The following is a 12,630-nucleotide window of genomic DNA, read 5'->3' as shown; positions in this document are numbered from 1 at the left end:
CATAAAAATATCTTTTATCTCAGATATATTTTACAATTTAACAAAAATGAGTATTAATTTGTTTCAACTTTAGCTTTAAAATGTTTGGCAGCAATCTTCTTACTGAATTTTAATGGACCACCATTTTGTTCCAAAAATAACTATTGCCAACATGGTGACAAGCCCGGGGACTTTACTCCATTACATCTTTGACCTTCAACTAGGGCAGATGGACTCTCATTGAAAACCTTCAAAGGTCAATAATTAATTACTCTTACTTACAAGACATTTTTCCTTCAAGTACTTAATGATTTTAGCATCTTCATCTCACAAATAGGTTGCTTTTATATATTATTTCACTGAAGGAGTATAACCATATATATAACAATAAAACACTCCTGATAATACTATATCATCATGTAATAAATCATCTGAATTGTGAAACTTTTACAATAATTGGTGGACAGCTGGGAGAGCCAGTAATAAAAGCTCAATTGAGCCATGCCATGACAAAACCAACATAATGGGTTTGCGACCAGCATGGATCCAGACCAGCCTGCGCATCCGCGCAGTCTGATCAGGATCCATGCTGGTCGCTTACCAACCCTTAGTAACAAGTAGAGAAACTGATAGCGAACAGCATGGATTCTGATCAGACTGCGTGGATGCGCAGGCTGGTCTTGATCCATGCTGGTCGCAAACGCACTATGTTGGTTTTGTCATGACGCTGCTCAATTAAGCTCTTGTTCAACTTTGTATTGTTCTGTATAATGAATAAAGGCAGAGAGATTGTTAGACACAACAGGTATTAACCTTTCGACTTCTAGCAGGAACTGAATATAGGCATGTGACCAGTGCAGCAAACCAAGATCAGACAGCAAATCCATGCTATCTGATTCATGGTCTGCACTGTTCATGCTATTCAATCAATACATATTTTGAAATTTTCCCTACAGTGATGGATGTTTTTTTTTTCAGATTGAAAAGTGTCCAGTTCAAATATTTAGCATGGTAAGGGTTAATGAGAGATGAGAGATAAAAATATTCTTGATAAATTAGAATGATAAGGAAACTACTAAAACTGAAATGAAATCTTTAGCATTATTTATACAACTTCATTTTTTGCTTTTGTCAGAATAAGACAGCCAATGTTACATAAGTCAATACAATTTAGCACTGCACTATTTAAATTCAGGCATAAATAATATATGTGTACAATGTATCAGAATGACTCTTTCCACATGATTTTCTCTCTCCTTTCTAATATTTTTCATTAGTAATATCTTATACCTTCTGATGAGTTACTTGTTGATTCAAAAACTTTTGACTTAAAGTATAAAGTGTAAAACTATGATTGGTAGCAATTAGTTAAAATCTCTGACGGCAATACTGGTTAAGAATAATAATGAATAACAAGATTTTTAGCTGGTCTGAAAACAACATTGTCACTGGAAAGATTTATGGCTGTTAGAATATGGATATGGCCAGATGTAAGATGGAAATGGTAAGATTTGGAATGGTGATTTAGTGCAAGAACATTGCAAAATCTGAAGCAAGTGGTATATGGATAATTAGTAAAATGAGCCGCCCCATGACAAAACCAACAAAGTGCGTTTGCTACCAGCATGGATCCAGACCAGCCTGCGCATCTGCGCAGTCTGATCAGGATCCATGCTGTTCGCTTACAAACTCTATAACAAGTAGAGAAACTGATAGCGAACAGCATGGATCCTGATCAGACTGCGCGGATGCGCAGGCTGGTCTGGATCCATGCTGGTCGCAAACCCACTATGTTGGTTTTGTCATGTCGCGGCTCAAATGACAAGATTTAAATGGAACTGGCAAGATTTAAGGCTAATGTTGGAATATTGTACTGGCAAGATTTAAAATTGATATACAATAATGGGACTCAGGCAAGACCATCATTTCATTCTGGAATATTGATAAAATAGAAATGATATTGTAATAACCATCAATCTGACTAAAGTTCAGATCTTCCTATATCGGTTTACATGCAGCATCATTTAGGGGCTGATTCTAAACAGATTGTGGTAATATTAAAGGCTGACAATAGATTGTAGTAATGACAAAATTAAAATAGTAAAACATTAGTGTATAAAATTAATGTTTGAATTTTGAAAAAAGAATAATACCAAAATACCTGTTAGGTGTATGAAAGATATATGTTTGTGTTTTTTTTCATAAAGAGGGAATGACACATGCTAAACTATTCAGACCCTACATAATATTAGCATATTTCGTTTTGGAACATTTTATTCTGTTTACATACAATTTTCATGTGTGTTAATTAAATAACAGAGACATTATTCAATGTATTATTAACAACTCTGACCATAATTTATAATTATGGAATTGACAAAATTTAAGCCCAGTAACTTTAGAAATGGCATGTTAAAGGTTTGTTGGACTGCAAATGGCTGGGAATAGATAAATTCAGGACCCTGGTTGGAATATGCAAGATTTAAGGCCTGGCATATAGTTATGACCAGATAAATAAAATAGAATTGGTATGATTAAAGGGTGAAAATAAAGGAAATATCCAATATTGATGAGGCCAATAAAATGGAATATGAGAATGGCAAGATTCAAGACCAAAAGGGACATAGGAAACAAACTTTGGAGGGCATAACATACTTAAAATTTCTTCTTTCATATTAAAAGACAATGTTACAAATTCTAACTAAATATAATCTAGATCATAGCTACCAATATTATGTGTCTTATGATGAAATATGTTTTGTATAATATACATCTGGTTTTAATTTGTATTGCCAGTACTCAGATAATAATTATAATGAAACAATTTTCTAAAAAATATTACTACATTTACTGTACCTTATAAACATTAAACAATTCAACTCCTTTTTATCTTCATGCAAATGTAAGAACAATTTCACAGATCAAATGCACTATGTAATCAATTACATTGTCAATTTCCCCATCAGTTAAATAAAGCATATAATCATACTGTTAAAATTTCCGTTTTATGCTAAAATACGGTTTATCGAACAAAAGTCAAATCGCATGTTGTAAGTGGTTATATTGGTTATAAATGTAACAGATGAGTTAGAAGAGCAATAGAGGTCTGATACTGAGATATGAGGAATTATTTGAACGACAAATCAATACATCGTATTGACTGTTTACCGGCTGCTAGATGCTCCCGGGTGTCAAAATATGATATTGGTATCCCTGTGGGGAAAAATTAAAAAAGGGTACTGGGTATAATTGCTGCATTATTTTAAAATATAAAAGGATGTAAAATTACACTTGATTTACTTATGTATGCTGGCTAAGTTCTTGTTATTTGAGAGATATGAAAATAGAACCTTTATACTTTCCTTGACAAGTTTACAGGTTCATTAATCACACACCTGAGGCTAAATTATTTTAGGTCATGATTTTTAGATGGCAAATTACAAATGATGGTAGATCAGTTAAATATTATAATTCATCTTTTTACCATTTTCAACTCTTGAAGTTTGTAAGGTATGACAACAAAAAAAGTCAATGCAATGTGGCACAAGATAAGTTATGGTAGAAATTTCTAAAATTTGTGCTCAGATGAGCCTATGATAAAAGCTTCCTTGTACAATATGGACATAATATACAAATGATATTGACAAAACCTCTCCAACAAAATGGAACAGAAGGGAAATGCATTTCATGAAAAAAGAAATCTTCCTGCGAAGGAAAATGTCAGCAACACTGCTTTAATTTCCTTTTTGGATAGTATAAAATTCATCAAATTTACATTCAGTGGCATTTTAATGCAATATGGCGCTAATGTTGCAAAAATGCAATATCCAATAGAATTGCCAATGACATATTTCTGAAACTAAATGAATTATTATAACCATTGTCAGAATGTTTAAAAATCCAGAAAGTTTGAGAAAACACAAAAGTTGGCATACCGGTACATTTAAGTAACAAAACATATCAATCTTCAGTGAGTGGTACCTCAAATATCAACTTAACAGTGAAATTGAATTTGTTAACTCTACCTCTGCTTGTAAAAATGGGTTTGTCCTGCAGTAAAATTGAAACAGTCCATTATTAGATTATTAAGGGAGTTAAATTCATATATAAGATACTATAACATGCAGACAATAGGGGTGTGCTGGTTGGTCTTGCTTAATAATCGTAACATAGGTTTTTCATTTACAATAATTATTGCTAATGATCAAAATGCCCGTTACGATCAATTTTCTATGATGAATATATCATTTTTTGAAAAGCAGCTGTGAAATAAGTTGTGGCAGCAATTAGATTGATAATCAATGGAAAACATCCCCATTCAGAAAGTTCAGAGAGTGGATCAATAACCTATTTCCTACAGCAAATATTTACCAAGTTTCCTCTTATCTAGTGTATTGTACACTACTATTACTAGAATCACATAATTGAAATAATGATGCCTTAAATAGGTACTTCCATCTTCATGAATTGAAATACTGCCTGGTTGTGAAATATAAATGCTGGTTGTAAAAAGGGCTTTTGGGGGCGGGATTGCCCATTTGAAACCAATCCCTCCCCTTTTTTAACAATTTTTTAAATTTCAAAACTATGAAAAAATCCCTAGAATACTTTTCCAAATGAATAAAAATGCCTATTAAAAAAAAGAATTTTACAGTTTGAGGGTAATATATGCTAGAAATATGTTTTTTAAAGGTGTAAATCTACCCAAACTGATATAATGCCTAGATTATGCTTTTGAAGTTTTTTTTCTTCACAAACTGAGATACCTTACGAGCAATTTAAGATCCACACTGCATGGTCTGTCTGTTGGTAAGCTGAATTTTTGTATTATGATAATGAAATCTCTAACAGCTTGAAATGTCTCATGAATATGTGACCTTGACCTTAACCACAGGGACCTACATTTTGTATGCAACACTCTGGACTGACCTCTGAAGAACCTTTGTACCATTTGTACCTTTATGTATAATTTAGAAGTTTTATCCCTAACAAACATTTGTCTTTAAGTGTGAAATGAAACCCGGTTCACTTTGTCTCATGTTGAAGAACATTTGCATCAAATAACACTAAAATCCATCAATGCATCAAGAAGATATGCTTAGGATAAAACTGGACATATTGCCTTATTCCTGGTGGCCTTGACCTTGCATTATATAGATCTTTATAATGCTAGCAAGACTTAGCATTTTCCTTTAAGAGTTTTAATATGATCTCTAAGTGTGACCTTGACATTTGACCTAGAAATCTGATCAATTCAACACAGACAATGACAGATGCTTGTGAACATTTGTGTCAAGTATTTAAAATTCAAATTCCTCCATGCATGTAGAAGATAATTATACTTCGGACAAATTATCTTCTGCCTACCAGGAGGCATTTATTCAATTATACATTCCTGTTTTTTTCTTGAAACTGGCGAATAAATAGGGGAAATCTTCAGAAACATTACATTGCCATGTATTTATGCTATTCATAGACTATGTTCCTTTTTGCAATGAAAAGAGATAAAATTATGTTATTATAATTATAACACTCATATAAGGAGCTAGACTCATTAAATATTTGATATCAATATTATTGAACTACAGATCCCTCTGGTATTTTTTTATCATTAATACAGGCTCCATTAAAGAGCAGAAAGAATCAAAATCAATAAATGCAAGTATAGAATTTGAATATCATTCATACCAGTCAATAATCCTGTTTCTTGGGAAAAAAACATGTGGGGAACACCATATCTGAATAGTATAAAAATTAAATTTAAAGTCACTTGATCATTTTCTATATATTCAAGAAATTTAGATACCAGTGGAAAATTCTGTTTCTGTTTAAGAAAAACATTTGGGAAGACCCACCTCTTGACCCAGGGATTGTGGGTGCAAGCCATACTCAGTCACAACCATGTTTCCTCGTATCACATCAGTACTGGTTAGTCCAGGAAACAGATTTGGTTGAAATTGAAATATCTTGAACATAGATAGTGACCTCAGTTAAAAACATAACAGGCAAAATTAGAACTTGAGTCTAGTACTTTTGATGTATAATGTGTTATGTTTTACCAAAGATAATAAAAGATAAATAAACATTTTTAAATAAAATAACAAAAGGTCAGGCCAAAAATTTTTCTTCACACATTTTATTACTTGTTTAAGGTTTACTCAATGTTTAGACATCATTTGGCTTTAATTAATTATGGCAAAAAAAGTATGGCTGGATTTCAATTATTTGTAGTTAAAAATTGATGTTTTATTTTTTTTTTAACTTTAATAATTTGTTTGTTCTTTACTTTTGTTGAGTGTTCTATATTCTGCACATGCAAATAACTAACCAGATTATCCAAAGTAGTGTTAAATGCCAACTTCAAATAATTGTAGAAGTTTTCTAAGAATGATTTTGCTATTAGTTGAGATACTCAGAATGTAAAACCCAGAGTCTGACTCACAACAAAAAATATCTCAGAAATGTTGGAATATTTGGACTGTCTGTCATCAGAAGAGTTAATTAACTTTCCTCTTTAATCCCATTGGAATATTTTTTTCCCACACAATGTCAACTTTAATATAAAACTGACCCTAACACAATGTACATGTCATCTTCCAAATCCACAGAGGGCACCTTCTCATGAGAAAAGATGTATATATACATGGATAAATAGATAATAAGTCAATGAAGTAACCTGCAAACAAAAGATTAATGAATAAGTAATAACATACCTTTATTTTCCAGTGTTTATACTCCAACAATAGATTACTACATGTTTTTTAGTACTGCAGGATACCACACTCACACCACAGTACTTGACAGAACATTGATTTTTTTGTCTGGTTCTCATTTACTATTAGCACATATTGATTCCCTATGATAACAAAGCTTTAACCAGTCCACCTTTCAAACTTTCATGTCTGCTCTTTTCGTACAAAATATTTGTCCCTCTCATACAATCCTGAAAGTGGATTAAAAGAATGATGTCTTTTTTTGTCTAAGACTGTTGTATATGTAGCTGACATTGGAAGCAAGTAAACCCTAAGAGATTTGCTATAGAGATTTTTTTGAAGGCAGGAAAAAAATTAGATTCCCAAGGTAAACAAATAGATCAAAGAGATACCTATGTTGCATGTAACCTATGTTATACATAATGCTGGCAATAAAAAGTAAATATATATAATTATGTATGTATATATTATAAAGGTGACATAATAATGATGTGCTAAAATGTGAATGAAGATAAAACTTTGACTGATATATATATATTTTTTTTAATGCCTTTTTTAAGGTCGCTGCCGGAAAGCCCATATGGGCGATCGTACACTCAAGTCGGGCCATCATAGAGCGTACCGCCAAGATATTTTCGTCGATTTTTTCCAGCTTTTATTGGTGGAGGAAGACCCCAGGTGCCCCTCCGGGCATTATTTCAGGCACGAGCGAGCACCTGGATCATGAACCACCGACGTTCCGTAAGCCAGCTGGATGGCTTCCTCACATGAAAGATTTCGACCCGAGTGAGGATCGAACCTACAGCGGTGATATATTTTGTATGTGACTGGGTCTTTAAAGTAACAATCTGACACATGGTAAAGTGACATTGGCTACATTCCCAGCTTTACTGGGTGAAGATAACCAAAGTAGCAATTCTTATAGTAATCTTAAGAATGTGTTTTGTATATCTAAGGGTAGTTCAATTGTGATGAAATCAATCATTAAATTTTGTTGTCTTGTGATCAAATAAAGTCAATAATAATATTTTACACATTCTTGTCTCAGAAATGGCAAGTCAAAATTTATGTCACTTCTTAATTACAATAAATAATCAATTTCTATGTATAAGAGCTTAAAATGAGACTTTTTTAAAAATACACACAGTAGATTAATCTAAACGACTAATGATAATGAATTTACAGTTTTATCACATTTGTTCTAATGAAAATGATTGCTTGTCAAGAAATCATTAAAGAAAAAGTTCAGCTTAATTTTTAAAGTCCAAATACAATCCTATAAAATTCAAGTGTTTATTAATATACTCACTCCAAGTCCAAACTTGACATACTTTAAAGTAATTTGAACTAAGTCAATCAATATTAAATCTCACTTTACCATATTAAGTCAATTAGCCACATGCTTATTGATTGCATAGTTGAAATATCAGTTTCAAAATTGTATAATTACACATTTAAACAGGAAATATAAATGAGGCTGATGAATGCCTTATTGACACAGCAGAACATTTACATTATCAAGCGCATTAAAACCAAGGCTTAGTAATCTCCTCTTTTCCAAAATAACTCAACATTTTAAATAACTCTTAAAACCTTAAATATATACTAGTATTACTTGTATATTCGCATAAATAATATTTTCGAGCACTATTTTGATTATCAGGAAACTTAACAAGGTTTATTAACAGAATATAAGACTTCCTCTGATAATGTTTCAGTATATCATTAACATCAATGTGATTCTAATAGAAAGTAAAAACACATGTTGATGATGTTCTGTAGTTACATTCAGAAATAAACAGAATATGTTCACTAATTATACAGTATGGGTTTATACATAGTATGTTTTATTAATGTAAACTACTGACAATATTATCTCCCTTTGAATGCCAGCGGTGATGTCTAGCTATGCCAGCTATGCATAATTAATTTCAATGGTATATCAGTCAAATACTAGCATAATTTCAGTCCAGTATACCAGTGAAATATTTGCAAAGTTTCAGTGGTATACCAGTAGATTCTATTACGTATTACACTTTTTCCAATGGTTTACCATTGTAATACTTGCATTATTTCAACCCTATACACATGTACCAGTGAAATATTTGCAAAGTTTCAGTGGTATACCTGAGTGGCTTATACTACAAGTTTTTTCCACCACTGGTTTACCAGTGTAATACTAGCATACTTGCACTGGTATACTAATGGATACTAGAGGAATTTCAAATAGTATACAACTGGAATATTAGGAGAATAGATGTTATTCGGAACTCTGCAAATGTGAGTTTTTTCAGGCTAATCTGTAGGTACAAAAAACTTTTACCGTTAAAGCTTCATTATCGGGTGCACAACACATCACAATAGATTAGTCAACCTTACTTTTGAAGCCATAACAGTAAAAGTTTGTTTGTACCTTTGGATTAGCTGGGAAAAACCTAATATTCTTTATTCCGGAAGTAAGTTAATTTCAATGGTACACATGGAATTTCAATTGCATACCATTGCAATACTAAAGTAGAATAATTCAATAAGAAACTTCAGGATTTCTTTGATTTATATCTGTAAATATTCAATATATCAATGGATTACATTGATTGCACTTTTAAATGAATGTGGTTTTTCAATATTATCCGACACTATTTCTGTAATGATAATTTGCAATACCTATATTCTCACTGTTAATTCAAGCGTATCATATAATTATGACTAAAAAAATTATACTGTTACATTATATTATATAAGGTAACAGTACTTTTCCATAGGAAGATATTTTTGAACTTATGTGTTTTTTTATATACATTGTACTATTAATATCAATGGAACACCTCCCTGATATGCTGACCAAATTTCTTATCTCTATTCAATACACTTAACAAAGCTTAACTTGTAATTCAAAAGTTATTATATCTCAAACAATGTTTAACTCAATTACCGGCTGCTCCAGGGTAAGGGATTCAAGCCTTTAAATGCCACTGGTATAGTATCAGGCCAGCCTGCCATACTATGCTGCCTAATCAAGCTGATACTGTTGCCTGACTAATCTTAAATTTTCATCTCGCTATCCCCAAAAAACTAATAATAGACACTTCCAAAAATGGTTACAGGGCAAGTCTATTAAAAAGACAATTCAGAAGTTTAAGGCCTAAACTGTAAATGTAAACAAATTTAATGATCTTTATAAAGTTTTCTTAATATCCTGTAATATTTTCTTATTTTCACAACAAAAGTACTGTCTAGACTAAATTGAAGAGGATGTGTCAATATATTTTTATGTTTTTCACACATCCTCATCCTCATTTCCTTTATCATAAAATAATAATAACAATTAACTTTACAGCTTTAAACAAAGACCATATTTCATTTCTCAAGGTTCCAACAGACAGGTGTAACTATATTTCTTCTTTCAACAGTTACTGCAACATTTTTGTTTGTAAAATTATAACACAAATAAACGTTGCATTCAAAAAAAACCTTTCTCATAAAAAAAATCATATAAAGTTAACAAAATTAAAATAACTTTACTGGGCGTTAAAATTCGATATCTAAAATGCACCACCTGCAAAGAAATCTACGTAATTTTCACATTAAATATTTCTCTACCTGTCTTGAACACTTAGCTTTTCTTTCTCAACTTTGTCTAATTAAGTGAAAATTAAGTTCAATTTATCAATTTTGAAAGTTTAACCTCTGTAAAAAAAAATTGATATAAAGATAATTCACACATCATCTCAACCCACTAAGGGATGGCATTAGTTCAAGCTCCACTGGGGTCACAACCATGTTTTATCATATGACAACAGTATAAGATAGTGCCAAGGGGTGTTAACAAAAATCAAACAAGAGCCCGGTTTGAGCCGGGTGATGCTCCCGAATAGGTTTTGGACACAGGAAAGTACACCTCTTGTAGTTTCAGAGTTATGTCCCTGGAAAAAGTTCAAAGTGCAATAATTCCAAAATTAGGCAAGGCAGAGTAACTGTTCTTTGCACTGCACTTCTAATCAATGTGATCTATCAACCTACAAAGTTTCTTGTTGATATCTCTTATGGTTTCCTAGTTATGTCCTGGACAACTTCAAAATGTAAAATGAACAAAGGGCAATTACTACAAAATTTGGCAAGGCGGAGTTCAAATTCTTGTGCACTACACATCTACCCGTTGAGATCCATCTACCTACAATATTTCATGATGATATCTCTTGTAGTTTGAGAGTTATTTTCCGGACAAGATTTTTTTAAAAGGGGAGATAATTAAAAAATTGGGCAAAACAGAATTATGTTTTTTTTGCACTGCACTTCTACTCAATGAGATCTATCTACCTACAATGTTTCATCCTGATATCTCTTATAGTTTTAGAGTAATGTTCCAGGCAAAGTTCAAAGTGTTAAAATTAACAAAGGGCAATTACTCCAAAATTAGGAAAAAAGGAGTTATTGTTCTTATGCAATGCCCATCTACCCATTGAGATCTATTCACCTACAAAGTTTCATGTTGATATCACTTATAGTTTTAGAGTTATGTCCCGAACAAGATTTTTCTATAAGGGGTGATAATTCAAAAACCGGCCAAATAGAGTTATGGTTCTTTGACACTGCACTCCCCCTCAATGCCCTCTACCACTGTATGAAGTTTAAACAAATTATCTCTAAGGGTTTCAAGTTATGCTCCGGACAAGACAACGGACGGACAGACGGACGGACATACCAATTTTTTAGGTTTATGAGCTATTTCTATTGTTCTTTTCTTTTGTTTCCTTGTGGGCTAACTATTGTTTCCTTATGAGCTAACTATTATTTACGGAATGAAGTCCTTTGTTCTCTTATGTCCTAGTGTACCGTTAGTTAGCTCATATACCTAAAATGTTTGTGCGGACAGACGGACAAGGCGCCGACTATATGCTCCCCCGAAATTTTTTCGGGGAGCATAAAAAGTATGTGCATGCTTATATGTATCTACTTTGTCAAAATATATTGATGTGCCAAAGTTTGAGTCTGAGTTATTTTTCGTTCAGGAGCAGAATCTCGCTTTTGTTGCCCAGACATGAAAATAGCACAATATCTCATCACCCAGTACAATTAGTTGGACTATGATTCTACTGTACAGTTAAATCTTTGCCACTTTCCATCAACCTTACAGTAGATTCTAATTATCTACTTATCTATCAATTAACTGATAATCTAAGAAAATGGTGTAAAGTAAAAAAAACAACCAATATGTTTTCTAGTGGTTTAGGAGTTGAAAAGTGTTTATGGTAAATTTCTGCATTCAATAATGGCACCTTCATTCAAGAAACACTAATAAAACCCGTCAGTCAAGAGCACAACCTAGATATATGAAAGCTTTCTGAAATATTTATTTAACCATCAATTCATATTATTGTTGTTGTCTGAAAATTGAATATATGAATAAGAACTGCACTTTTACAGGTGTATGTAAATGTATGTATATAAAGCAAAGACATTTAAAGTTTCAAAATGTTTTAATAATATTATTTGAGAAATACAGATTTCTGTAAACAGCTTTTGTAGCTTTGCAATGTCTCAGTCTTAGAAAGATATCATATGAATTCATTGTTGTACTATAGTTTCCAGTACAAAAGAATTTTACAATGTTTATTGAATAAAATGTATAATATATTCATTATACAGTGGAAGCTTCATTCATAATAACTAAGGTAAAATGCACACATTCAAATAATATCTATTTAATTCATTTACAAATACATTGAATTCATAAAAACAGACACCTTGCTATTTTTTGCTAGAGCAGAACATAAATACAAAATATATTAAACTTACATCAACAATTCTATAAATTTTAATATTGTTTTCATAGTAATATTTGTCTATTTTTTATACCGATTTCACAAATTTAATAACTTGGTGGACCATCCACTTAAAAATTTCAATACATGTACTTACCACTTACTAACTACACAAT

This window comes from Ruditapes philippinarum, unplaced genomic scaffold, assembly GCF_026571515.1.
Source record: "Ruditapes philippinarum isolate M1 unplaced genomic scaffold, ASM2657151v2 ctg3697_1_1_1_1, whole genome shotgun sequence".
Taxonomy (NCBI): domain Eukaryota; kingdom Metazoa; phylum Mollusca; class Bivalvia; order Venerida; family Veneridae; genus Ruditapes; species Ruditapes philippinarum.
This window is presented reverse-complemented; position numbering follows the sequence as displayed.